We start from the raw sequence: 26,395 nt of genomic DNA, 5'->3' as shown, positions 1-26,395 counted from the left end.
ATGACACAGACTCACACGTAGAGACAGACTAACGCAGCAACAATCACCCCTGGCATGGCAGACTGATGCCCCAGGTTGCTCTCATAAATTACATTATCCTAGTCTCGCCTGTTTACAAATTAAATTGGAACTAAACTTAGACCCTTCCAATTTACACGAGCGACCACCTTGTCTGTTATTCTCGTGCTGTTATCTCTGTTATTGATTGAAAATAGAAAACGCATCTGTCATAAGTTTCCGTTCCAAGTAAAACGTGAAAAAAATCTGATAAAAATTATCTCTGTTATAAGTAGCAGCATATTCGAATAAAGAATACATAGAATTAACATAAAGCAAGCACCATAAACTTTCCACAAATGAGCTTCCAGCTATTATCACGTCTCTCTTTACCGTCCCCTCACTCAGCCCCCAATCTCCCTCTCGTGCACTGCCCCTCACCCTCTGACTCGCTCACCCTCCTCACCTATTACTTCTCGTCATGAACTCACTCACTCACCCTCAACTATTAATTATCCTCGTGAACTCACTCACCCTCCTCACCTATTAATTATCCTCATTAACTCACCACCCCCCCATTACCCGACACTCACCGCCTGTCCGTGACCACCTCTCCCGTGCCTCCAACCACAAACACCACCACCACCTCTCCCGTGCCTCCAACCACAAACACCACCACCACCTCTCCCGTGCCTCCAACCACAAACACCACCACCACCACTCCCGTGCCTCCAACCACAAACACCACCACCTCTCCCGTGCCTCCAGCCACAAACACCACCACCACCTCTCCCGTGCCTCCAACCACAAACACCACCACCACCTCTCCCGTGCCTCCAACCACAAACACCACCACCACCTTCTCCGTGCCTCCAACCACAAACACCACCACCACCTCTCCCGTGCTTCCAACCACAAACACCACCACCACCTCTCCCGTGCCTCCAACCACAACCACCACCTCTCCCGTGCCTCCAACCACAAACACCACCACCACCTCTCCCGTGCCTCCAACCACAAACACCACCACCACCTTCTCCGTGCCTCCAGCCACAAACACCACCACCACCACCTCTCCCGTGCCTCCAACCACAAACACCACCACCACCTCTCCCGTGCCTCCAACCACAAACACCACCACCACCTTCTCCGTGCCTCCAACCACAAACACCACCACCACCTCTCCCGTGCCTCCAACCACAAACACTACCACCACCTCTCCCGTGTCTCCAACCACAAACACCACCACCACCACCTCTCCCGTGCCTCCAACCACAAACACCACCACCACCTCTCCCGTGCCTCCAACCACAAACACCACCACCACCTTCTCCGTGCCTCCAACCACAAACACCACCACCACCTCTCCCGTGCCTCCAACCACAAACACCACCACCACCTCTCCCGTGCCTCCAACCACAAACACCACCACCACCTCTCCCGTGCCTCCAACCACAAACACCACCACCACCTCTCCCGTGCCTCCAACCACAAACACCACCACCACCTTCTCCGTGCCTCCAGCCACAAACACCACCACCACCTCTCCCGTGCCTCCAACCACAAACACCACCACCACCTCTCCCGTGCCTCCAACCACAAACACCACCACCACCTTCTCCGTGCCTCCAACCACAAACACCACCACCACCTCTCCCGTGCCACCAACCACAAACACCACCACCACCTCTCCCGTGTCTCCAACCACAAACACCACCACCACCTCTCCCGTGCCTCCAACTACAAACACCACCACCACCACCTCTCCCGTGCCTCCAACCACAAACACCACCACCTCTCTTGTGCCTCCAACCACAAACACCACCACCACCTCTCCCGTGCCTCCAGCCACAAACACCACCACCACCTCTCCCGTGCCTCCAACCACAAACACCACCACCACCTCTCCCGTGCCTCCAACCACAAACACCACCACCACCACCTTCTCCGTGCCTCCAACCACAAACACCACCACCACCTCTCCCGTGCCTCCAACCACAAACACCACCACCACCTCTCCCGTGTCTCCAACCACAAACACCACCACCACCACCTCTCCCGTGCCTCCAACCACAAACACCACCACCACCACCTCTCCCGTGCCTCCAACCACAAACACCACCACCACCTCTCCCGTGCCTCCAACCACAAACACCACCACCACCTCTCCCGTGCCTCCAACCACAAACACCACCACCACCTCTCCCGTGCCTCCAACCACAAACACCACCACCACCTCTCCCGTGCCTCCAACCACAAACACCACCACCACCTTCTCCGTGCCTCCAACCACAAACACCACCACCACATCTCCCGTGCCTCCAACCACAAACACCACCACCACCTCTCCCGTGTATCCAACCACAAAAACCACCACCACCACCACCTCTCCCGTGCCTCCAACCACAAACACCACCACCACCACCACCTCTCCCGTGCCTCCAACCACAAACACCACCACCTCTCCCGTGCCGCCAACCACAAACACCACCACCACCTCTCCCGTGCCTCCAGCCACAAACACCACCACCACCTCTCCCGTGCCTCCAACCACAAACACCACCACCACCTCTCCCGTGCCTCCAACCACAAACACCACCACCACCACCTTCTCTGTGCCTCCAACCACAAACACCACCACCACCTCTCCCGTGCCTCCAACCACAAACACCACCACCACCTCTCCCGTGTCTCCAACCACAAACACCACCACCACCACCTCTCCCGTGCCTCCAACCACAAACACCACCACCACCACCTCTCCCGTGCCTCCAACCACAAACACCACCACCTCTCCCGTGCCTCCAACCACAAACACCACCACCACCTCTCCCGTGCCTCCAACCACAAACACCACCACCACCTCTCCCGTGCCTCCAACCACAAACACCACCACCACCTCTCCCGTGCCTCCAACCACAAACACCACCACCACCTTCTCCGTGCCTCCAACCACAAACACCACCACCACCTCTCCCGTGTCTCCAACCACAAAAACCACCACCACCACCTCTCCCGTGCCTCCATCCACAAACACCACCACCACCTCTCCCGTGCCTCCAGCCACAAACACCACCACCACCTCTCCCGTGCCTCCAACCACAAACACCACCACCACCTCTCCCGTGCCTCCAACCACAAACACCACCACCACCTTCTCCGTGCCTCCAACCACAAACACCACCACCACCTCTCCCGTGCCTCCAACCACAAACACCACCACCACCACCTCTCCCGTGTCTCCAACCACAAACACCACCACCACCTCTCCCGTGTCTCCAACCACAAACACCACCACCACCTCTCCCGTGCCTCCAACTACAAACACCACCACCACCACCTCTCCCGTGCCTCCAACCACAAACACCACCACCTCTCCCGTGCCTCCAACCACAAACACCACCACCACCTCTCCCGTGCCTCCAGCCACAAACACCACCACCACCTCTCCCGTGCCTCCAACCACAAACACCACCACCACCTCTCCCGTGCCTCCAACCACAAACACCACCACCACCTTCTCCGTGCCTCCAACCACAAACACCACCACCACCTCTCCCGTGCCTCCAACCACAAACACCACCACCACCTCTCCCGTGTCTCCAACCACAAACACCACCACCACCACCTCTCCCGTGCCTCCAACCACAAACACCACCACCACCACCTCTCCCGTGCCTCCAACCACAAACACCACCACCACCTCTCCCGTGCCTCCAACCACAAACACCACCACCACCTCTCCCGTGCCTCCAACCACAAACACCACCTCACCCGTGCCTCCAACCACAAACACCACCACCACCTCTCCCGTGCCTCCAACCACAAACACCACCACCACCTTCTCCGTGCTTCCAACCACAAACACCACCACCACATCTCCCGTGCCTCCAACCACAAACACCACCACCACCTCTCCCGTGTATCCAACCACAAAAACCACCACCACCACCTCTCCCGTGCCTCCAACCACAAACACCACCACCACCACCACCTCTCCCGTGCCTCCAACCACAAACACCACCACCTCTCCCGTGCCGCCAACCACAAACACCACCACCACCTCTCCCGTGCCTCCAGCCACAAACACCACCACCACCTCTCCCGTGCCTCCAACCACAAACACCACCACCACCTCTCCCGTGCCTCCAACCACAAACACCACCACCACCACCTTCTCTGTGCCTCCAACCACAAACACCACCACCACCTCTCCCGTGCCTCCAACCACAAACACCACCACCACCTCTCCCGTGTCTCCAACCACAAACACCACCACCACCACCTCTCCCGTGCCTCCAACCACAAACACCACCACCACCACCTCTCCCGTGCCTCCTACCACAAACACCACCACCTCTCCCGTGCCTCCAACCACAAACACCACCACCACCTCTCCCGTGCCTCCAACCACAAACACCACCACCACCTCTCCCGTGCCTCTGTAATGTAGTAACTCCACGGGAGACGACTTCACGGGTAACACACTCTTTATTTTATCAAACTTGGTTACAGGTGACTAACACCTACTTTGTATCTCGGGTGACAACCACCCACTTCGCTACTTGGCGACTAACGCCCACTGAGTTACTCGGATGACCAACATCCACTTAGTACTCGGGTGACAAACACCCACTTAGCTACTTGGCGACTAACGCCCACTGAGTTACTCGGATGACCAACATCCACTTAGTACTCGGGTGACAAACACCCACTTAGCTACTTGGCGACTAACGCCACTGAGCTACTCGGATGACCAACATCCACTTAGTACTCGGGTGACAAACACCCACTTAGCTACTTGGCGACTAACGCCCACTGAGCTACTCGGATGACCAACATCCACTTAGCTACTCGGCGACTAACGCCACTGAGCTACTCGGATGACCAACATCCACTTAGCTACTCGGCGACTAACGCCACTGAGCTACTCGGCTTCACTAGGTCTTCAGCTCCGTCTTCGGGTCTTCAACTGGGTAACCCTCCCCGAGTGCTCTCGCGCGTCCCCCTTTATACCCCACCTGCGGACGTCGCTGCGAGCACCCACTTATTCGACCAATCGCCGGGTGCTGGCTACGATCCTCTTTTCCCACATCTCATCGTGCCTCACCACTCACTCCGCGCCGCCTCGTCATCTGTCACTCCCGGCGCGCGCGTCCACACCACGCCCACAACGCGTGCCCAACCCCGCACCCCGCGCCGCCCCGTGATCCATCACTGTCACAGTCGGCGCACGTCAATACCACCACTACATCACCCCCTACCACATAGCTCGCAGCCGCCCCGGCTGCTACAAAAATTACAAACCCTCCCTGTGTGCCCCGTAACACAACACAACAACAAGAACAACACTAAGCTAACAACACAACACGACGCGAACACCACCATCCGCAACCCTCAACCAATGCCACCGCGACAACAGAACAATATATACAAACCGGCGAGTGACAATAGCAATGTGTATACAAAAAAAAATAAATGGAAATTTTATTTTTTTTTTCTTTCGACTCGTGCAGTGTCCCCTTTTCTTCCGAGCGTCCCTACAACGGGACATTATCCCGGCAGAGGGGAACACCGGGCGAGCTCGGTGTAGAGCACAAAAAAAACCCGTCCTCATGAAAATTGTTGAGACCTAGCCCGAGTCCGCCTTGCCGGTCCGTCGTACGGCACCAGACGCGGTTGAACGTCCGGTGGTGCCGGCGGTTCAGGAAGACATCGGCCAGGCATCGAGGACTCGTGCGTGCCCCGGGGTTCAGGCTCTCGATGGTCAGCAGCCGTCAAGCCCGAGGCACCTGGGGGTGGGTCAGGTGGAGACACGTGAGGATCAGCCTGCGACACCTCCCTCCCCGCGTCGACGGTCACATCACACGCCCGGTCGTCACGGCACAGAACGGGGTCACACGGTGCCGCATAGGGCTTCAGTCGGGAGGGGTGCACATACCAACGGCGTTTCCCCCATTTAATCTGTATACTCTGGGGCCGTGCAACCCGCACAATTTCCACCGGTCCCCTCCAAGGTCTCAACAACTTGGGGGACGTAGCCAACGGTGCATGTGGACAATGCAGCCAGGCCTTATCGCCTGGTTTCCAATCATGCGTATGCACCCTCCGCTCATGCAATTTCTCGTTTGCAATTTGCCGCGACCGCGAATTCAACCTTGCCCCCTCCCGCGCTTCAGTCAATTTGGCGATATTAAATTTGATGTGGTCTGCCAATTTAGATTTTGCACGTGGCTGGGAAATCCCCAGTTGGACGTCCATGGCCGGATCGGCCTCCCGCCCATACATAAGAAAAAATGGGGAAAACCCTGTCGCCGCATGAGGGGCCATTCGATAGGCCGCGAGTACCCCCGGCACCTGTAAGTCCCAATCAACCTGATCGTCGCAGACCTGTTGGCACAACATAGACGTAATCGTTCTGTTCAGACGCTCAACCATCCCGTCAGTCTGCGGGTGGTAGGGGGAAGTACGCACTTTCTTTGTACCCAACAGGTCGCACACCTCGCGCAACAAAACGCTCGAAAAATTCTTCCCTTGATCCGTCAGCAAGCGTTCGGGGGCGCCCTTGTCCAACACATAACCCTGGACAAAGGCGTCCGCCACCGCCGCAGCCGACTGGTTGGCGAGCGGCCATGCCATAGGCCATCGGGTGAAGTATTCCACGCCAACCAGCAGGAACCTATTTCCCCTTGGTGTAACCGGAAAGGGCCCCAAGATGTCCAACGCTACCAATTCGTTTATACGCGAAACCTGAATGGATTGCAGCGGTGGATTAGCCGCCAATGGTGGCGGTTTCCTTTTGGCGCACTCTACGCATCCCTTAAGAATATTCGCCACGTCGTTACCCATCCCCGGCCAATAATAGTCTCGCTGGATTAGGGCGAGCGTTTTGTGAAAACCCAGATGCATGAGCCGTTCATGAGCTGCCAGAACAATCCTACCCCGCATAGCAACAGGCACCACGAGCACGTGACGCCGGGACATGTTGTCCCACCTCATCAACAGGCCCTGTCTGCACACCCAGGAACCGACCCGCGCCTCCCCTTGTTCGGGAGCGCCAACTTTCCGACGCAGCGTAAGTAGGGAGCTGTCGGACATCTGGAGGCGGCCCCACTCAATGAGGGGCAACGACAACAGCGAATCCCTCCCCGTGGGGGCGTCCTCTCCCGGGGTGTCAGTGGCGGCGAGCGCAACTCCCGGGGCGCCGGCGACCGGGGGTTTGCACCGCGCTGATCCCAACAAACATGTGCAGTCCGTGCACGGCGGCAACCGCGACAAGGCGTCCGCGTTTGAGTGCCGCAACCCTTTTCGGTAAATCGTCGTGAATTGGTAGTCTTGAAGGACCTCCAACCATCGGGACAATTGGCCCGATGGCTGCGCCACGCGCATAGCGTATTGTAGAGCCGCATGGTCCGTCCGGACCGTAAAATGACGGCCGTAAAGATACGGCCTGAATTGCTGTGTAAAAAACACAATGGCTAACAATTCACGACGAGTTACGCAATAGCGTTGTTCTGCGGGGGAAAGAACCCTACTACCGTAGGCGACCACCCGTTCAACCCCCCCGACCAACTGTGAGAGCACCCCCCCGATACCCGTATTGCTGGCGTCCGTGTCAAGCAAAAACGGTTGTGTGAAATCGGGGTAACACAAGGGGGGAGCCTGCACCAAAGCGTCACGGAGGGAGCAGAACGCATCCTCCTCCTCTGCCCCCCAGTGAAACCTCACACCCTTAGCCGTCAAAGCGTGCAGGGGCTTGGCTATGGTGGCAAATTGCTTGACAAAACGACGGTAATAGGAGGCAAAACCAATGAAACTACGAACCTCCGTGACCGAGGTTGGCGTTGGCCATGAGCTGACGCAATGCGTCTTAGCAGGGTCCGTCGAGATCCCTGAACGACTCACGATATGGCCCAAATACCTGACAGATTCCCGAAGCAGAAAACATTTAGCCGGTTTAAATTTTAGCTTAGCGGAACGCATCCTGAGGAACACCGCTCTCAGTCGCTGGAGGTGCTCCTCGAAAGTCCGACTAAAGACGATAATATCGTCAAGATAAATCAAACAGGTATCCCATTGGAGGCCTGACAAAACCAATTCCATGAGTCTCTGGAACGTGGCGGGGGCGGAATGTAAGCCCATGGGCAAACGGTTGAATTCAAAAAGGCCCCCAGGTGTGCGGAAAGCAGTTTTAGGTTTAGACTCGTTATCGAGTGGCAATTGCCAAAATCCAGAAAGCAGATCGAGTGTGGAAAAAAACTGCGCTCCCGCCAAGGCATCCAGCGACTCATCCATCCTGGGGAGCGGATACGCATCCGTCATCGAGATTTTGTTTAAGCGGCGGAAATCGACACAAAACCGCAAGGACCCGTCCTGTTTCTTTACTAGGACAATAGGAGCACCCTACGGACTAGAAGAGGGCGAAATGATATCGGCCGCCAACATATCATTAACCGCCGATTGCACATGTTCCTTCTCGGCCGGGCTGAGCCGGAAAGGATTCTGACGAATAGGGGCCGCGTCCCCTGTAGCTATGTGGTGGCGCAACAGGTCAGTGCAGCCGATATCGTACTTATGTTTGCTGAACACGTCAGCAAACTCGATGAGCAAACCCCTCAATGCTCCCAATTGCACCCCGGACAAGTTAGCAGAACCCGCACACAGCGAGTCCAACCACTCAGTCCCCTCATCACTTTGAGGATGCGACTCGACAGTAAAATCTGCTTGAGCCACGAGCCGTTCCTCAACGGGCAGCGGCGCGGCGTGAGCCAGCACCGTTCCCTGCGCAATTACGGCCGGCCGCGACCCCGTATTCAGGACCATTACGAACGGCTCACTGTCCCCTCTCACCATGGTTTGAGCAACCGCTAAGTCGAGGCCCTTACTGGCTCTGTTTGACGGCCCCAACAGCACCCCCTGTGCCTCCGCACCCACCTCGAGTGGCTTCCTGAACCGAAGGGGTACTAACATTTGCGATCCCGGGGGTACCCGTACAGTGTGAGTCGCCAGCGCCTGCACCGTCGCACAAACCGTGCGCACTTTGATAGGGCTCGACAAGAAGGCAACCCGCCGACCTGACGGAAGCTCTATGCAGGCCTGATCAATAAGAATTTTGATGGGCATTTTTGACAAAAAGTCCGTACCTAGCAAACAGGGAACGGCCAGCGATGATGATACAAAAATAGGGCCCGCTAATTTAATGTCCCCAATGCAAATAGTCGCCCGAATCTGGCCGATGATCCCCAGGGATCCCCCATTCGCCGCATAAAATGGCACGTCTACCGGCAGAAGGGGTCTACTTTGGACGGGAAGGATGTTATAAATAAGGTCCGAGATGATGGTGGCCGACGCACCCGTGTCAACAAGCACCCGGACCTCAACCCCGTCAATGAACCCCGTTACCACGGACGACCCGGCTGACGCAGCCACGATCCTGTGGGCCAATTCGGACCACTCGACTGCTTGCGGGCCGCGTACGGACCCCCCCCGCCGAATTGAACCCCCGGCACCCAGCCGCGAACCCCCCACCGCGAAGCGGCGACCCGAATGTGCCGTGTTTGTGGACCGAACGTGTGAGGTGCCGCGACTTGCCGGGTTTTGTTGGGATGACTTGTGGCCCTGGTCGTCGTCCCGACGTGGTCCTGCGGTGCGCGGACGCGGGGCCCGGCACCCGGCTGCGACGTGACCCCGAAGGCCGCAGTTGTAGCAGACGACGGACGTCGTAGGTTTTGGTTGCTCCAGCTTGCGGGGCGAACGTGTGGGTGAACGACCTCCCGTTCTCCACTCCCCCGGACACGGTGCAGCGAAGGCCCACTCCTGCACCGCAGCTGGCTGAGGTTCGGCGATCGTGGCGGCCAGTGCCGCATTCCCCGGCCATTTGCAGACGACCCCCGGCTTGCGTTTGAGGACCTCGTACGCGTGAATGCTCGTGGCGATCGCCAGGGAGCAGATCTCCATCTCGTCTGCCACGTTGATGGGGACCCCCAACTCGTGGGCCAACACCAGCAGCTGCTCCGTCACCATGGCGTCCTTCCCCTCCTTATCCATGCGGGGAAAAGCCGCGTCCGCCAAGGCGAGCAGTGCCGTGCGGTAGGCTAGCGTCGTTTCCCCAGCCACCTTCCGCCGATCGTAGAACTGGTGGCGGCACGTGGAGGGCGGCCCGAACACCTTCGCCATCAGGTGTAGTGCGGCCTGGAGCGTAGAGCGGGACGACCTTGCAGCAGATGTGAAGGCTGCAAGCGCGTCGTCGTCAAGCATCGCTGGCAACGCACGCAGGGCAGTGGTGTCGGACCACCCCGACATCTCCTGATGAGCGAGGAACCTTCGTTGGAAGGCTCCCCAGTCGCCCCCATCCGCCTTGAACGCCGACAGCGCGGGCAATCTTTGCTGGAGGACCCGATCGTCGTCGACGTCGGAGAGATTTTCCCGCGCTCCGCTGGAGTTGTGTAAAATGTCGGCTCGGTTGTCAGGCGCAAAATGGAGGGCTCCGGCGCGCGCCGATGACGTGGGCTGCGCTGCGCGGAGGTGTCCGGCCACGTGGCGTCCGTCTTTCCCGCCAATCGGTGGCGGCCCCCCAAAAACGGCGGCAACTTCCAGGCTTTTGGCGCGAAGCGCCCTTTGGCGGGAATCCTCCACCGTCGCTTCCTCCACGACCCCCGCAGCCGTTTTTTCCGCTCGCCGGAACGGAGATGTCGGCCAAGACAGCGGCGGCGGCGAGTAGCAACTCCGCCAAGCGGGCGTGCGCGTCCTGGAGGCCGGTGTCGGAGGCAAGCGGAGCGTCGGCCAACACCGCGAAGTGCTGCATCGGCGGCAACTCCTCGTCCTCTACTCCCGAGGTCGGTGTCCCCGGTACGCAGTCGTCATCCCGACCTCGCTCGTGGGTACGGGTAGTCTTCCTTGTGTCCATACTTCTTGAAGACAGGTTTACTTCTGACGCCAGTTGTAATGTAGTAACTCCACGGGAGACGACTTCACGGGTAACACACTCTTTATTTTATCAAACTTGGTTACAGGTGACTAACACCTACTTTGTATCTCGGGTGACAACCACCCACTTCGCTACTTGGCGACTAACGCCCACTGAGTTACTCGGATGACCAACATCCACTTAGTACTCGGGTGACAAACACCCACTTAGCTACTTGGCGACTAACGCCCACTGAGTTACTCGGATGACCAACATCCACTTAGTACTCGGGTGACAAACACCCACTTAGCTACTTGGCGACTAACGCCACTGAGCTACTCGGATGACCAACATCCACTTAGTACTCGGGTGACAAACACCCACTTAGCTACTTGGCGACTAACGCCCACTGAGCTACTCGGATGACCAACATCCACTTAGCTACTCGGCGACTAACGCCACTGAGCTACTCGGATGACCAACATCCACTTAGCTACTCGGCGACTAACGCCACTGAGCTACTCGGCTTCACTAGGTCTTCAGCTCCGTCTTCGGGTCTTCAACTGGGTAACCCTCCCCGAGTGCTCTCGCGCGTCCCCCTTTATACCCCACCTGCGGACGTCGCTGCGAGCACCCACTTATTCGACCAATCGCCGGGTGCTGGCTACGATCCTCTTTTCCCACATCTCATCGTGCCTCACCACTCACTCCGCGCCGCCTCGTCATCTGTCACTCCCGGCGCGCGCGTCCACACCACGCCCACAACGCGTGCCCAACCCCGCACCCCGCGCCGCCCCGTGATCCATCACTGTCACAGTCGGCGCACGTCAATACCACCACTACACCTCCAACCACAAACACCACCACCACCTCTCCCGTGCCTCCAACCACAAACACCACCACCACCTTCTCCGTGCCTCCAACCACAAACACCACCACCACCTCTCCCGTGTCTCCAACCACAAAAACCACCACCACCACCACCTCTCCCGTGCCTCCAACCACAAACCACCACCACCACCACCTCTCCCGTGCCTCCAACCACAAACACCACCACCTCTCCCGTGCCTCCAACCACAAACACCACCACCACCTCTCCCGTGCCTCCAGCCACAAACACCACCACCACCTCTCCCGTGCCTCCAACCACAAACACCACCACCACCTCTCCCGTGCCTCCAACCACAAACACCACCACCACCTTCTCCGTGCCTCCAACCACAAACACCACCACCACCTCTCCCGTGCCTCCAACCACAAACACCACCACCACCACCTCTCCCGTGTCTCCAACCACAAACACCACCACCACCACCTCTCCCGTGCCTCCAACCACAAACACCACCACCTCTCCCGTGCCTCCAACCACAAACACCACCACCACCTCTCCCGTGCCTCCAACCACAAACACCACCACCACCTCTCCCGTGCCTCCAACCACAAACAGCACCACCTCTCCCGTGCCTCCAACCACAAACACCTCCACCACCTCTCCCGTGCCTCCAACCACAAACACCACCACCACCTCTCCCGTGCCTCCAACCACAAACACCACCTCCTCCTGCTGCTGTGGCGGTCTCCGCGTGGCGCCACGGCGCCCCCCCCTCCCGCTCGTCCCTCCTCCTCCCCGCTCGCGACGTGGGGTGTACTCAGCCCCCCCCCCTCGGTCCCCCCCCCCCTCGGTCCCCCCCCCCTCGGTCCCCCCCCCCCCCCTCGGTCCCCCCCCCCCCTCGGTCCCCCCCCCCCCCTCGGTCCCCCCCCCCCCCCCTCGGTCCCCCCCCCCCCTCGGTCCCCCCCCCCCCCCTCGGTCCCCCCCCCCCCTCGGTCCCCCCCCCCCCCCTCGGTCCCCCCCCCCCCCCTCGGTCCCCCCCCCCCCCTCGGTCCCCCCCCCCCTCGGTCCCCCCCCCCCCCCCTCGGTCCCCCCCCCCCCCCTCGGTCCCCCCCCCCCCCCTCGGTCCCCCCCCCCTCGGTCCCCCCCCCCCCCCTCGGTCCCCCCCCCCCCCCTCGGTCCCCCCCCCCCCTCGGTCCCCCCCCCCCCTCGGTCCCCCCACCCTCGGTCCCCCCCACCCTGCGCGGCCCCGCCGCCCATTGCAAGAATGGCGGGAAACGGACGCGGGGCCTACCGCGCGCCGCCTCTCACGTGATTGGCTCGCTTCCCGTCACGTGGGGAAGACTGAGGAAGAGTAGGGGGAGGAGCTGTGCGGTTCTGGATAGGGCTGTGGAGTCACGTGGTGCACAATGATTGACAGGAAGTGCGGGCAGGGAAGGCTGGTACGTCATAGTGTACGTCACATCCGGTGATGACGCCACGATAAATGACACGCCCCTTCGTGACGTGCCTCACACTTGCTTCTGTCCCGCGTGCCGTCAACACGAGCTGAGCATGGCGCTGCTGATCGTTGGCGTTCTGGTCTTGGCCCTGCTTTGGATGGAGATCTTCATTTTACGTCGTTTTACCCTTTCCATCTCAGACTTTTACCGCGAGACCACGACGCTGCAAACGGAGAGGATGGGCCAGCAGAATGTGGAGCTCTGTCAGACGAACAAGACGCTCCATCTGAAGCTACAGCATCAGCAGGAGGAGTTGATAGAGAACCGAGAGACTCTCCAGAGAGAGAACAGGGGCCTGGATCAACAGCTTAAAGAGCGCCAGTTGGAGCTGGAGTCCACGAGAGTGCCTTGCTGGGAGCGTGCGTGTCTCTGTGCGGATTTTCTCCGAGACTGCAATGCAGCGCAGTGGCAAATGTCGCTGCGCTGTAAAAACGCAGATCTCCGTAGGTCGCTGCACGCCCACCTGAGGAAATTGAACTTCCTGAATCCGCAGAGAGGGCAGGAACAGTTTAGGCTGCGTGGGAAGCTGGTGCATCACGAGGACATGTGGCATGGGGAAGAGAGGCTGCACGAAGAGAACCTGCATCTCCGTAGCCAGCTGAAAGAATTGAAATGCGCCGTGTCTCAAATGTACAATGATGCCACCACCACCGACGCCACTTCCACCATCGCTGCCACAGCTTCCACCATAGCAACCGTTTCCACCACCACTTCTGCCACCAAGCCCAAGAAGATGAAGAGATGTATCCATTGGGTCCGAAAATGGTTGAAGCGCAAGTCGGCCATTTAAAAACATTGGGGAAATTGTGAAAATGACACCGCCCCAATTAAAACATTTCTCACAAAGACACACGTACCCCATAGAGCATCAACAGACCATTGGGGAAAGTGCTGTACAATATATGTATCTATGTTGAACTTACTTTGCATCATATGTAGTCAACCATACTAATGGGAGGTGCTGTTAGCGAATAGTACAACTTGTGGTTTCCATTCCTGAGAACTGTAAGTCAAACGGTTCATAAGTCTGAATACAAGTGTACTGTATTTAAATCCACATTCTCTACGCTTTGTAAGATGTATTACGGTTCACCAAAAAATGGAAGCATTGTCAGTCATAAAGAAGACAAAATATTGTACATTTGCATGCAACACTGTTATAAATACTGTATCGTAAACAAAACATTCAGCTACGTAAATGGGAAGAAACGTTTTTATTTTCACTTACCTTTAGTCCGGATGCTGCCTGCTTGTCGGGAGGGGGCATAATGAGTCCCTATAACTGCACACGGGGGCAAGGGGAGGGGTGTGAACGCCCGCACACACAACCGCGACAATCATCCCCCGTATAGCCTTACCAGAATGTTGGGGCAAGTGCTATTAGCGAGCAGCGCCTATGAAGCCCGGAATGGCACACGGGGTGAATGTCCAGCACCACGCCCGGCTGCCTTTCTATCTCTCCATACACGAGACTCACTGGCGTACATGCGTCCGTGCACACACGCACAACAAAAACACAACAACTATCGTTCACCCCTATGTGGCGGTGACATCACCACAGCACTTGTGTCATGCTCGGTGCATTTTGAGGCCACGTGAAGTGTCGAAGGCTAGCTGGCAGGAGGTCATGTAATAGACGCAGGTGCCATGGATTGACTTAGGAAGATGTTTCGCAGATGCAACAGCCGTGCTCCCCACTGTGCCAACTTTATTTGTTTCAGTTCTCTGGCGTTCTGCTCGTTGTTTGAGCCTCGCTCCTCTGCTCTATGCTGTTGCTGGAGGGCGACTGCCTCCACCTCCGCAGCAGCGCCTTTCATGGACCTCCTCCACAGAAGCCGATCGTGACACTGCTGATACCAGTCATCAATAAGTACAATCAGCTCCACATTCTTCTGTACCACATCAGTCCATCTCTTCTCGAGCCGGTACCGCGCCCATTTAGCGCCATCTATCCAGCCAAATTGAAGCTGCTTGGGGATGCGGTGGCTGTGCATACGGACTACATGACACAACCAACGCAGCCTCGCATGCCGGAGGAGCCCACAGATGAGGATTTGTCCAGATATTCCAGGAATCTGTGAGCTCCTCACACAGTCCAGTCTGGTAAAACCCTGGATAGATCGTAGGCAAGCTAACCTAAAGGTTTCGAACCAACGCAGATGCTCCTTTCCAGAGAGATTAGGGAGGGTATAACTGTGGCCGAGAAGACATGAAGATTTGTATGGAGTGACATGCCAGGTAGCTTCCACACAGTGTTCAGCAGCTGATGCAAATATAATGCTGCTCGAATGATTTGAAGTGAGACCTCGGCTCCCAAAACGGAGTTGGTCATCAGCACACTGCCCAAGTATTGAAATTTCTCCACTCTCTCCACAACTGCCCCAAATACATGAGGAATTCAGGAAGGGAGCATTTTGATTACGTAAAATGCCCAGGGAGGTGATTTGTTTTTGTAGGGCTGATGGTAACGGCCCATATTTTAGTAACATGGGTGGGGGGGGGGACGCTGGGGGCAGGGCTGAGTCCACCCCACGTCGCGAGCGGGAGGAGGAGGAGGGACCAGAGGGAGGGGCCAGGAGCGGGAGGGGGGGAGCCGCGGTGCCACGTGGAGACCGCGACAGCAGCAGCAGGAGGTGGTGTTTGTGGTTGGAGGCACGGGAGAGGTGGTGGTGGTGGTGTTTGTGGTTGGAGGCACGGGAGAGGTGGTGGTGGTGGTGTTTGTGGTTGGAGGCACGGGAGAGGTGGTGGTGGTGTTTGTGGTTGGAGGAACGAGAGAGGAGGTGTTTGTGGTTGGAGGCACTGGAGAGGTGGTGGTGGTGTTTGTGGTTGGAGGCACGGGAGAGGTGGTGGTGGTGGTGTTTGTGGTTGGAGGCACGGGAGAGGTGGTGGTGGTGTTTGTGGCTGGAGGCACGGGAGAGGTGGTCACGGACAGGCGGTGAGTGCCGGGTAATGGAGGGGAGGGAGTGGATGGCAGGGTGAGGGTGGAGTGAGTGAGTGAATGAGATGGAGAATAAGTGAGGAGGTGAGTGAGTGGAAGGGTGAGGTGAGTGAGGAATTCAGGAAGGGAGCATTTTGATTACGTAAAAGTGCCTCCAACCACAAACACCACCACCACCTTCTCCGTGCCTCCAACCACAAACACCACCACCACCTCTCCCGTGCCTCCAACCACAAACACCACCACCACCTCTCCCGTGCCTCCAACCACAAACACAACCACCACCTCTCCCGTGCCTCCAACCACAAACACCACCACCACCTCTCCCGTGCCTCCAACCACAAACACCACCACCACCTTCTCCGTGCCTCCAGCCACAAACACCACCACCACCACCTCTCCCGTGCCTCCAACCACAAACACCACCACCACCTCTCCCGTGCCTCCAACCACAAACACCACCACCACCTTCTCCGTGCCTCCAACCACAAACACCACCACCACCTCTCCCGTGCCTCCAACCACAAACACTACCACCATCTCTCCCGTGTCTCCAACCACAAACACCACCACCACCACCTCTCCCGTGCCTCCAACCACAAACACCACCACCACCTCTCCCGTGCCTCCAACCACAAACACCACCACCACCTTCTCCGTGCCTCCAACCACAAACACCACCACCACCTCTCCCGTGCCTCCAACCACAAACACCACCACCACCTCTCCCGTGCCTCCAACCACAAACACCACCACCACCTCTCCCGTGCCTCCAACCACAAACACCACCACCACCTCTCCCGTGCCTCCAACCACAAACACCACCACCACCTTCTCCGTGCCTCCAGCCACAAACACCACCACCACCTCTCCCGTGCCTCCAACCACAAACACCACCACCACCTTTCCCGTGCCTCCAACCACAAACACCACCACCACCTTCTCCGTGCCTCCAACCACAAACACCACCACCACCTCTCCCGTGCCTCCAACCACAAACACCACCACCACCTCTCCCGTGTCTCCAACCACAAACACCACCACCACCTCTCCCGTGCCTCCAACTACAAACACCACCACCACCACCTCTCCCGTGCCTCCAACCACAAACACCACCACCTCTCCCGTGCCTCCAACCACAAACACCACCACCACCTCTCCCGTGCCTCCAGCCACAAACACCACCACCACCTCTCCCGTGCCTCCAACCACAAACACCACCACCACCTCTCCCGTGCCTCCAACCACAAACACCACCACCACCTTCTCCGTGCCTCCAACCACAAACACCACCACCACCTCTCCCGTGCCTCCAACCACAAACACCACCACCACCTCTCCCGTGTCTCCAACCACAAACACCACCACCACCACCTCTCCCGTGCCTCCAACCACAAACACCACCACCACCACCTCTCCCGTGCCTCCAACCACAAACACCACCACCACCTCTCCCGTGCCTCCAACCACAAACACCACCACCACCTCTCCCGTGCCTCCAACCACAAACACCACCACCACCTCTCCCGTGCCTCCAACCACAAACACCACCACCACCTCTCCCGTGCCTCCAACCACAAACACCACCACCACCTTCTCCGTGCCTCCAACCACAAACACCACCACCACATCTCCCGTGCCTCCAACCACAAACACCACCACCACCTCTCCCGTGTATCCAACCACAAAAACCACCACCACCACCTCTCCCGTGCCTCCAACCACAAACACCACCACCACCACCACCTCTCCCGTGCCTCCAACCACAAACACCACCACCTCTCCCGTGCCGCCAACCACAAACACCACCACCACCTCTCCCGTGCCTCCAGCCACAAACACCACCACCACCTCTCCCGTGCCTCCAACCACAAACACCACCACCACCTCTCCCGTGCCTCCAACCACAAACACCACCACCACCACCTTCTCTGTGCCTCCAACCACAAACACCACCACCACCTCTCCCGTGCCTCCAACCACAAACACCACCACCACCTCTCCCGTGTCTCCAACCACAAACACCACCACCACCACCTCTCCCGTGCCTCCAACCACAAACACCACCACCACCACCTCTCCCGTGCCTCCAACCACAAACACCACCACCTCTCCCGTGCCTCCAACCACAAACACCACCACCACCTCTCCCGTGCCTCCAACCACAAACACCACCACCACCTCTCCCGTGCCTCCAACCACAAACACCACCACCACCTCTCCCGTGCCTCCAACCACAAACACCACCACCACCTTCTCCGTGCCTCCAACCACAAACACCACCACCACCTCTCCCGTGTCTCCAACCACAAAAACCACCACCACCACCTCTCCCGTGCCTCCAACCACAAACACCACCACCACCACCTCTCCCGTGCCTCCAACCACAAACACCACCACCTCTCCCGTGCCTCCAACCACAAACACCACCACCACCTCTCCCGTGCCTCCAGCCACAAACACCACCACCACCTCTCCCGTGCCTCCAACCACAAACACCACCACCACCTCTCCCGTGCCTCCAACCACAAACACCACCACCACCTTCTCCCGTGCCTCCAACCACAAACACCACCACCACCTCTCCCGTGCCTCCAACCACAAACACCACCACCACCACCTCTCCCGTGTCTCCAACCATAAACACCACCACCACCTCTCCCGTGTCTCCAACCACAAACACCACCACCACCTCTCCCGTGCCTCCAACTACAAACACCACCACCACCACCTCTCCCGTGCCTCCAACCACAAACACCACCACCTCTCCCGTGCCTCCAACCACAAACACCACCACCACCTCTCCCGTGCCTCCAGCCACAAACACCACCACCACCTCTCCCGTGCCTCCAACCACAAACACCACCACCACCTCTCCCGTGCCTCCAACCACAAACACCACCACCACCTTCTCCGTGCCTCCAACCACAAACACCACCACCACCTCTCCCGTGCCTCCAACCACAAACACCACCACCACCACCTCTCCCGTGTCTCCAACCACAAACACCACCACCACCACCTCTCCCGTGCCTCCAACCACAAACACCACCACCACCACCTCTCCCGTGCCTCCAACCACAAACACCACCACCACCTCTCCCGTGCCTCCAACCACAAACACCACCACCACCTCTCCCGTGCCTCCAACCACAAACACCACCACCACCTCTCCCGTGCCTCCAACCACAAACACAACCACCACCTCTCCCGTGCCTCCAACCACAAACACCACCACCACCTTCTCCGTGCCTCCAACCACAAACACCAACACCACATCTCCCGTGCCTCCAACCACAAACACCACCACCACCTCTCCCGTGTATCCAACCACAAAAACCACCACCACCTCTCCCGTGTATCCAACCACAAACACCACCACCACCTCTCCCGTGTCTCCAACCACAAACACCACCACCACCTCTCCCGTGCCTCCAACTACAAACACCACCACCACCACCTCTCCCGTGCCTCCAACCACAAACACCACCACCTCTCCCGTGCCTCCAACCACAAACACCACCACCACCTCTCCCGTGCCTCCAGCCACAAACACCACCACCACCTCTCCCGTGCCTCCAACCACAAACACCACCACCACCTCTCCCGTGCCTCCAACCACAAACACCACCACCACCTTGTCCGTGCCTCCAACCACAAACACCACCACCACCTCTCCCGTGCCTCCAACCACAAACACCACCACCACCTCTCCCGTGTCTCCAACCACAAACACCACCACCACCACCTCTCCCGTGCCTCCAACCACAAACACCACCACCACCACCTCTCCCGTGCCTCCAACCACAAACACCACCACCACCTCTCCCGTGCCTCCAACCACAAACACCACCACCACCTCTCCCGTGCCTCCAACCACAAACACCACCACCACCTCTCCCGTGCCTCCAACCACAAACACCACCACCACCTCTCCCGTGCCTCCAACCACAAACACCACCACCACCTTCTCCGTGCCTCCAACCACAAACACCACCACCACATCTCCCGTGCCTCCAACCACAAACACCACCACCACCTCTCCCGTGTATCCAACCACAAAAACCACCACCACCACCTCTCCCGTGCCTCCAACCACAAACACCACCACCACCTCTCCCGTGCCTCCAACCACAAACACCACCACCACCTCTCCCGTGCCTCCAACCACAAACACCACCACCACCTTCTCCGTGCCTCCAACCACAAACACCACCACCACCTCTCCCGTGCCTCCAACCACAAACACTACCACCATCTCTCCCGTGTCTCCAACCACAAACACCACCACCACCACCTCTCCCGTGCCTCCAACCACAAACACCACCACCACCTCTCCCGTGCCTCCAACCACAAACACCACCACCACCTTCTCCGTGCCTCCAACCACAAACACCACCACCACCTCTCCCGTGCCTCCAACCACAAACACCACCACCACCTCTCCCGTGCCTCCAACCACAAACACCACCACCACCTCTCCCGTGCCTCCAACCACAAACACCACCACCACCTCTCCCGTGCCTCCAACCACAAACACCACCACCACCTTCTCCGTGCCTCCAGCCACAAACACCACCACCACCTCTCCCGTGCCTCCAACCACAAACACCACCACCACCTCTCCCGTGCCTCCAACCACAAACACCACCACCACCTTCTCCGTGCCTCCAACCACAAACACCACCACCACCTCTCCCGTGCCTCCAACCACAAACACCACCACCACCTCTCCCGTGTCTCCAACCACAAACACCACCACCACCTCTCCCGTGCCTCCAACTACAAACACCACCACCACCACCTCTCCCGTGCCTCCAACCACAAACACCACCACCTCTCCCGTGCCTCCAACCACAAACACCACCACCACCTCTCCCGTGCCTCCAGCCAAAAACACCACCACCACCTCTCCCGTGCCTCCAACCACAAACACCACCACCACCTCTCCCCGTGCCTCCAACCACAAACACCACCACCACCTTCTCCGTGCCTCCAACCACAAACACCACCACCACCTCTCCCGTGCCTCCAACCACAAACACCACCACCACCTCTCCCGTGTCTCCAACCACAAACACCACCACCACCACCTCTCCCGTGCCTCCAACCACAAACACCACCACCACCACCTCTCCCGTGCCTCCAACCACAAACACCCACCACCACCTCTCCCGTGCCTCCAACCACAAACACCACCACCACCTCTCCCGTGCCTCCAACCACAAACACCACCACCTCCTCTCCCGTGCCTCCAACCACAAACACCACCACCACCTCTCCCGTGCCTCCAACCACAAACACCACCACCACCTTCTCCGTGCCTCCAACCACAAACACCACCACCACATCTCCCGTGCCTCCAACCACAAACACCACCACCAACCTCCTCCCGTGTATCCAACACAAAAACCACCACCACCACCTCTCCCGTGCCTCCAACCACAAACACCACCACCACCACCTCTCCCGTGCCTCCAACCACAAACACCACCACCTCTCCCGTGCCGCCAACCACAAACACCACCACCACCTCTCCCGTGCCTCCAGCCACAAACACCACCACCACCTCTCCCGTTGCCTCCAACCACAAACACCACCACCACCTCTCCCGTGCCTCCAACCACAAACACCACCACCACCACCTTCTCTGTGCCTCCAACCACAACACCACCACCACCTCTCCCGTGCCTCCAACCACAAACACCACCACCACCTCTCCCGTGTCTCCAACCACAAACACCACCACCACCACCTCTCCCGTGCCTCCAACCACAAACACCACCACCACCTCTCCCGTGCCTCCAACCACAAACACCACCACCTCTCCCGTGCCTCCAACCACAAACACCACCACCACCTCTCCCGTGCCTCCAACCACAAACACCACCACCACCTCTCCCGTGCCTCCAACCACAAACACCACCACCACCTCTCCCGTGCCTCCAACCACAAACACCACCACCAACCTTCTCCGTGCCTCCAACCACAAACACCACCACCACCTCTCCCGTGTCTCCAACCACAAAACCACCACCACCACCTCTCCCGTGCCTCCAACCACAAACACCACCACCACCACCCTCTCCCGTGCCTCCAACCACAAACACCACCACCTCTCCCGTGCCTCCAACCACAAACACCACCACCACCTCTCCCGTGCCTCCAGCCACAAACACCACCACCACCTCTCCCGTGCCTCCAACCACAAACACCACCACCACCTCTCCCGTGCCTCCAACCACAAACACCACCACCACCTTCTCCGTGCCTCCAACCACAAACACCACCACCACCTCTCCCGTGCCTCCAACCACAAACACCACCACCACCACCTCTCCCGTGTCTCCAACCACAAACACCACCACCACCTCTCCCGTGTCTCCAACCACAAACACCACCACCACCTCTCCCGTGCCTCCAACTACAAACACCACCACCACCACCTCTCCCGTGCCTCCAACCACAAACACCACCACCTCTCCCGTGCCTCCAACCACAAACACCACCACCACCTCTCCCGTGCCTCCAGCCACAAACACCACCACCACCTCTCCCGTGCCTCCAACCACAAACACCACCACCACCTCCTCCCGTGCCTCCAACCACAAACACCACCACCACCTTCTCCGTGCCTCCAACCACAAACACCACCACCACCTCTCCCGTGCCTCCAACCACAAACACCACCACCACCTCTCCCGTGTCTCCAACCACAAACACCACCACCACCACCACCTCTCCCGTGCCTCCAACCACAAACACCACCCACCACCACCTCTCCCGTGCCTCCAACCACAAACACCACCACCACCTCTCCCGTGCCTCCAACCACACACACCACCACCACCTCTCCCGTGCCTCCAACCACAAACACCACCACCACCTCTCCCGTGCCTCCAACCACAAACACCACCACCACCTCTCCCGTGCCTCCAACCACAAACACCACCACCACCTTCTCCGTGCCTCCAACCACAAACACCACCACCACATCTCCCGTGCCTCCAACCACAAACACCACCACCACCTCTCCCGTGTATCCAACCACAAAAACCACCACCACCACCACCTCTCCCGTGCCTCCAACCACAAACACCACCACCACCTCTCCCGTGCCTCCAACCACAAACACCACCACCTCTCCCGTGCCGCCAACCACAAACACCACCACCACCTCTCCCGTGCCTCCAGCCACAAACACCACCACCACCTCTCCCGTGCCTCCAACCACAAACACCACCACCACCTCTCCCGTGCCTCCAACCACAAACACCACCACCACCACCTCTCTGTGCCTCCAACCACAAACACCACCACCACCTCTCCCGTGCCTCCAACCACAACCACCCACCACCACCTCTCCCGTGTCTCCAACCACAAACACCACCACCACCACCTCTCCCGTGCCTCCAACCACAAACACCACCACCACCACCTCTCCCGTGCCTCCAACCACAAACACCACCACCTCTCCCGTGCCTCCAACCACAAACACCACCACCACCACCTCTCCCGTGCCTCCAACCACAAACACCACCACCACCTCTCCCGTGCCTCCAACCACAAACACCACCACCACCTCTCCCGTGCCTCCAACCACAAACATAACCACCACCTTCTCCGTGCCTCCAACCACAAACACCACCACCACCTCTCCCGTGTCTCCAACCACAAAAACCACCACCACCACCTCTTCCGTGCCTCCAACCACAAACACCACCACCACCACCTCTCCCGTGCCTCCAACCACAAACACCACCACCTCTCCCGTGCCTCCAACCACAAACACCACCACCACCTCTCCCGTGCCTCCAGCCACAAACACCACCACCACCTCTCCCGTGCCTCCAACCACAAACACCACCACCACCTCTCCCGTGCCTCCAACCACAAACACCACCACCACCTTCTCCGTGCCTCCAACCACAAACACCACCACCACCTCTCCCGTGCCTCCAACCACAAACACCACCACCACCACCTCTCCCGTGTCTCCAACCACAAACACCACCACCACCACCTCTCCCGTGCCTCCAACCACAAACACCACCACCTCTCCCGTGCCTCCAACCACAAACACCACCACCACCTCTCCCGTGCCTCCAACCACAAACACCACCACCACCACCTCTCCCGTGCCTCCAACCACAAACACCACCACCTCTCCCGTGCCTCCAACCACAAACACCTCCACCACCTCTCCCGTGCCTCCAACCACAAACACCACCACCACCTCTCCCGTGCCTCCAACCACAAACACCACCTCCTCCTGCTGCTGTGGCGGTCTCCGCGTGGCGCCACGGCGCCCCACCTCCCGCTCGTCCCTCCTCCTCACGCTCGCGACGTGGGGTGGACTCAGCCCCCCCCCCCTCGGTCCCCCCCCCCTCGGTCCCCCCCCCCCCCCCTCGGTCCCCCCCCCCCTCGGTCCCCCCCCCCCCCCCTCGGTCCCCCCCCCCCTCGGTCCCCCCCCCCCTCGGTTACCCCCCCCCCTCGGTTCCCCCCCCCCCTCGGTCCCCCCCCCCCCCCCCTCGGTCCCCCCCCCCCCCTCGGTCCCCCCCCCCCCTCGGTCCCCCCCCCCCCTCGGTCCCCCCCCCCCCTCGGTCCCCCCCCCCCCTCGGTCCCCCACCCCCCTCGGTCCCCCACCCCCTCGGTCCCCCCCCCCCCTCGGTCCCCCCCCCCCCTCGGTCCCCCCCCCCTCGGTTACCCCCCCCCTCGGTTCCCCCCCCCCCTCGGTCCCCCCCCCCCTCGGTCCCCCCCCCCCTCGGTCCCCCCCCCCCTCGGTCCCCCACCCCCTCGGTCCCCCACCCCCTCGGTCCCCCCCCCCCCCTCGGTCCCCCCCCCCCCCTCGGTCCCCCCCCCCCTCGGTTACCCCCCCCTCGGTTCCCCCCCCCTCGGTCCCCCCCCCTCGGTCCCCCCCCCCCTCGGTTCCCCCCCCCCCTCGGTCCCCCCCCCCCCCTCGGTCCCCCCCCCCCCCCCCTCGGTCCCCCCCCCCCCCTCGGTCCCCCCCCCCCCCCTCGGTCCCCCCCCCCCCTCGGTCCCCCCCCCCCCCTCGGTCCCCCCCCCCCCCTCGGTCCCCCCCCCCCCCTCGGTCCCCCCCCCCCCCTCGGTCCCCCCCCCCCCCTCGGTCCCCCCCCCCCCCTCGGTCCCCCCCCCCCCCTCGGTCCCCCCCCCCCCCCTCGGTCCCCCCCCCCCCCTCGGTCCCCCCCCCCCCCCTCGGTCCCCCCCCCCCTCGGTCCCCCCCCCCCTCGGTCCCCCCCCCCCTTGGTCCCCCCACCCTCGGTCCCCCCACCCTGCGCGGCCCCGCCGCCCATTGCAAGAATGGCGGGAAACGGACGCGGGGCCTACCGCGCGCCGCCTCTCACGTGATTGGCTCGCTTCCCGTCACGTGGGGAAGACTGAGGAAGAGTAGGGGGAGGAGCTGTGCGGTTCTGGATAGGGCTGTGGAGTCACGTGGTGCACAATGATTGACAGGAAGTGCGGGCAGGGAAGGCTGGTACGTCATAGTGTACGTCACAATCCGGTGATGACGCCACGATAAATGACACGCCCCTTCGTGACGTGCCTCACACTTGCTTCTGTCCCGCGTGCCGTCAACACGAGCTGAGCATGGCGCTGCTGATCGTTGGCGTTCTGGTCTTGGCCCTGCTTTGGATGGAGATCTTCATTTTACGTCGTTTTACCCTTTCCATCTCAGACTTTTACCGCGAGACCACGACGCTGCAAACGGAGAGGATGGGCCAGCAGAATGTGGAGCTCTGTCAGACGAACAAGACGCTCCATCTGAAGCTACAGCATCAGCAGGAGGAGTTGATAGAGAACCGAGAGACTCTCCAGAGAGAGAACAGGGGCCTGGATCAACAGCTTAAAGAGCGCCAGTTGGAGCTGGAGTCCACGAGAGTGCCTTGCTGGGAGCGTGCGTGTCTCTGTGCGGATTTTCTCCGAGACTGCAATGCAGCGCAGTGGCAAATGTCGCTGCGCTGTAAAAACGCAGATCTCCGTAGGTCGCTGCACGCCCACCTGAGAAAATTGAACTTCCTGAATCCGCAGAGAGGGCAGGAACAGTTTAGGCTGCGTGGGAAGCTGGTGCATCACGAGGACATGTGGCATGGGGAAGAGAGGCTGCACGAAGAGAACCTGCATCTCCGTAGCCAGCTGAAAGAATTGAAATGCGCCGTGTCTCAAAATGTACAATGATGCCACCACCACCGACGCCACTTCCA

The 26,395-nt window shown here is 59.7% G+C and overlaps 1 protein-coding gene across 1 annotated transcript in view; it reads left to right on the top strand.

Moving 5' to 3' along the window:
* The window catches only part of LOC144738248 (protein NLRC3-like), a 42,385-nt gene extending 27,938 nt beyond the window's left edge, over positions 1-14,447 (top strand). The window contains 1 exon segment of the mRNA XM_078621239.1: positions 13,375-14,447. The gene's annotated coding sequence lies outside the window, so the exon portion shown is untranslated.
* Positions 14,448-26,395: the final 11,948 nt, after the last annotated feature.

The sequence above is a fragment of the Lampetra planeri genome, chromosome 79 (assembly GCF_965212315.1).
Source record: "Lampetra planeri chromosome 79, kcLamPlan1.2.h2, whole genome shotgun sequence".
Lineage (NCBI taxonomy): Eukaryota > Metazoa > Chordata > Hyperoartia > Petromyzontiformes > Petromyzontidae > Lampetra > Lampetra planeri.
Note: the sequence above shows the minus strand (reverse complement) of the source record. Positions and strands in the feature narration are given on the sequence as shown.